General features: G+C 43.8%; 1 non-coding gene across 1 annotated transcript; it reads right to left on the bottom strand.

The window, feature by feature from the left end:
- Positions 1-1,681: 1,681 nt before the first annotated feature.
- Positions 1,682-1,753, bottom strand: TRNAQ-UUG (transfer RNA glutamine (anticodon UUG)). The gene has a single exon. It is a non-coding gene; the product is annotated as a tRNA-Gln (tRNA).
- Positions 1,754-3,820: the final 2,067 nt, after the last annotated feature.

Below are 3,820 nucleotides of genomic sequence, written 5' to 3'. Positions count from 1 at the left end.
TACCAGAAAATAACCTGGCTGGACTCCTGGGCTGCAAAGAAAGCAGCCTTGACGGGGCCCAGGAGACCATAACTACATGGCGACATGTATGTATGTACAGTCCAATTGAGCAGCTGCCAGAATCTTTTTATTCCCTGACATCATGTTAATTAGTAAAGAGTAATTAGATAACTTTTAAATGGGTGTTGTAATTGTCACGCTATCAATTAGGCACAGTAGCAGACCGTCGTAAGACAAGACAAAGTGAGAGTAAACGCTCCACATCGAGCGTTTATTTTTTTCCGGCGGAGGGAGAGAGTCCACGAAGTACAAAACTATATCATGTGATTAGCATCCGTGCGCACTAGTGCCCCTGCATATGCGTGCTGCAGGACATTGGCGCGCAGCGCGCACGGGATAGCAGCGCCATCAAACGGGCTCACATGGGAAAGCAAGCTGGGACGAGCGACCAGGCTAACATCACGCGCGTTTTGTCCTCGACGCGCCAGTAGCCCCCGGAGATTATTACGTCTCACCAAGCTGTCCATAATATTGCGTCTAGATTAAGCTGTTCATGAGCCTAAGTTGAACAGCTTGCTTTGTTAATGAGACTGCTTTATGGCGCTACTATAGCAGTCGCGTTGTATTTCTCATGTTTTGCGAGATTTTTCCCTGAAAGAAAGAAACGAAAAAACGGGGGAAAAAAAACGTGATGTGTATTTTGCTGGAAACATCTCAATTTGACGCTTTTACGATTCTCTACAGCTCCCTAATTTACGCACTCACAATTAGAACAGTAATTAAAGAGTGATTTATTTGCTTTTCATTGAATAATTGGATGTCTGAGACCAGAAAATTACTGGCTGTTTCTTAATGAGATACCGAACAATATACTTGGTCTAATTCGCGTAGAATTTACTGTCGTTTTTTAAAAGCTTAGTGTATGACAGCTGGGACACCGTGCATATGTTGCGGAGGATATCCGTGCGCTGACAAACTTTAGCGTGCAGTGAGGCGCGCCAAGTTTATAAAGCGCAACTGCAGTGTGCATCCCCTCCTTCCTCAATCCCTCGCCCACATTTCTTGATGACCCCTACATGCTTTGATGATGCGCAAGTGGTAGCAACACACAGGTACGTAGTTCCACTCACGTATAACAATTTCGTCGGCATTCACTATAGAAGCAACCTGCATATATGCACGCAATGCCGAATTTCCGGCCGTTGAAGCACTGACGCAAGAAAAAGGCTTCACACAGTACACAGTCAGAAGCGTTAGAACATGCTACCTGAATAAACGCAAAACAAAACCATTGCAGCGAAAAAAAAATTATACAAAGCATGCCCATTTGTGAGCGCGCAACTGGCGACGAGCTGTCAAAAAGCAGCACTCTTTCCGCTTGAACGTTCAGGAGCAAAATAACAAAAAACAGCTCCAAATCATCTCCCGACTGTATCCTGGGCCTGAGGTCTCGCGCATGCACCTGCAGAGAAGACAACATCCCTTCATTCTGTCCCCCCCCCCCCCCCCCATAGTATTCTAGTACACTATAGTTCCGGCCGCCGAAGGTGCTCGGCTCAAATTCGCGAGCGAGACATTTTCCTATGCGGAAGCAGCAGCAACAGCAGCACCAAATGGCGTTCAACAATAGTAAACTAACAGCAATGAAAAAAAAAAAAAAAAAGCGTTTTAAAAACTTACAAGGTCCCACCGAGATTTGAACTCGGATCGCTGGATTCAAAGTCCAGAGTGCTAACCATTACACCATGGGACCGAGGCGGGATGCGATGTCTAAACATGCCACTAGATGACTGAATCAACAACACGTTCCCTACTATTTGTTGGTTGCTTTTTTTATTCCTCAAACGCTCTTCTTCTTTTTCTTTTATGGTTAATTACGTAGCCTTTGTAGAAAAATAAAATCCTCGTGCAAGCTTCGAATGCAGGACGTTGTATACCGACCTCATAGATGGCGCCACGTCACGGGCAAAATGCTCTATCACGGAAGGATACCGGTTGGATCCGTTGCAGTTAGCCGACGTCTTGTTCTCCACTTCTGGCTCACTGAAATATTGAGCATTGTAGAAGCCAATGTAATTACGCGCCTTATTTTGCTGTTTTTATCAATGTTCCTAACATGAGAATTTCATAAACAAAACTGACAGCTGCGACGCAGAACGCTAGGCAGCAGAACCTGACTGCGTATCGGTACAGTGTCGGCCCTTTCCTCAATGTGCGGCACCAATGTCGTCCAGAGGCCAAGTGTCTGGGCGATATGCGCTTGTTGCAAAGCTAGTTCATTAAAAATGCAACTTACACAAGTATGCTGAGCTCTAAGGAGTTCCTCACATTCCAAGTACGCCGTGGTGTCCATCGTACTTTAGTCGAACGTCTGCTGCCACAACGCAACCAACTCGGAAAAGCAATTTTTTTGGCTACGATGTCCCCCGTGTGCTCCCTAGTTGACTTCCTTGTCCCTATTAGGCCGCTCAAAAAGGAGTTAGATGGGGCGATATGGAATAGTTTCAGCCGTTATTGAAGACGTGCGCGGAGGAAGGAAAAGAAAAAAAAAAAAAGCGCACTATGTTTGCGTTGACATCCTCTTCGCAATGCTTTATTTGTTTATTTATTGTATCCGTTATTCCGTCGCCGACAGGAAAGCCTCATTATAGTATACGTACCAGCGGTGCGATATGCAACTAATCCGTTTTCGAATATGGTTGAACTGTGATAAATACCGTAAGGATACCATGCAAATGGCGAAACAGCAATGCAAAAGGAAGTTAAATAAAACACTTGTTAGAAATACTCATACACATTCGATGGCTGCTTGACTATTAATTATGCGGGAGCGCCCAGACATTCTTTGCTGCGGTTGATTTCATTGGAAAAGTAAATGTTCAAAACGTATTGCCATTTTCAAGTCAGGAATTTGTGTCCGCCGACGGCGTACATGTGTTACGAAATTTGTGCATGTCTCGAGTGCCAAAAGCGTTTGCATCAGCTCGGTGATACACGGTAATATAACAACACTCATATCCTGAATTTAACGTTTTGACATTAAGGATTTATATCTTCTGATACCATCAGATATAGTAACCTTTCAAATATTGTGCAAAAAGCCGCGGTAGCATGTGTACCTTAACAAGAAAGTTTGTTGTTGGGTGTAAAAGCTTGTAATGTTTCACGTTGTAGTAATGTTTCCCGGCTAGCACGTGCTTGCCCTATCGGTGCATATGTGTATGTACAGGGTGTCCCAGCTAACTTTAGATAGAGCGTAAAAATATGCGAATGCCATGTAATTGGACAGAACCAAGGTAGTGTTGTTTGCCGGCGCTTGGAGATACAAAGATTATTTTTTTTCATTCCGCCTAACTCCATAATTAGACATAATTAATTAATCAACTTCTCAAACATTATAATTGGGTGAAAAGTGTCAATGAGAAAATTGTAGAGAAACATGAAAAACTCCCGATACAGCTTTCTGTTGCTCAATACGTGCTACATAAAAGTTTTTCCGAGCGTGAAAGAAGCTTGCGAATACACGCAATGTGCCTCGAGCGGCCAGTCGCGCGGCTATTTTCCAGCAAACCTATAAGTGTATCAGAGGCTGAGCGTTGAAAATCAACAGAATATTTCTTCTCTACACTGGGCCTGTAGTACTCATGCCTGTTCTGCCTCCTGATCTTTACATGAACTTTCTTTCGCTGCACTGTGCAGTCTACATTCTGGCAAGTCCTAGCCTGTGTAGGCAGCATACTGATTATGCCGAGTCTCTTCTTCAGTACTTGTTAAAACTTTTGCAAAATTGTATGGAAATGACCAGGTTTCCTATAATGTT

This window comes from Dermacentor variabilis, chromosome 1, assembly GCF_050947875.1.
Source record: "Dermacentor variabilis isolate Ectoservices chromosome 1, ASM5094787v1, whole genome shotgun sequence".
Taxonomy (NCBI): domain Eukaryota; kingdom Metazoa; phylum Arthropoda; class Arachnida; order Ixodida; family Ixodidae; genus Dermacentor; species Dermacentor variabilis.
Note: the sequence above shows the minus strand (reverse complement) of the source record. Positions and strands in the feature narration are given on the sequence as shown.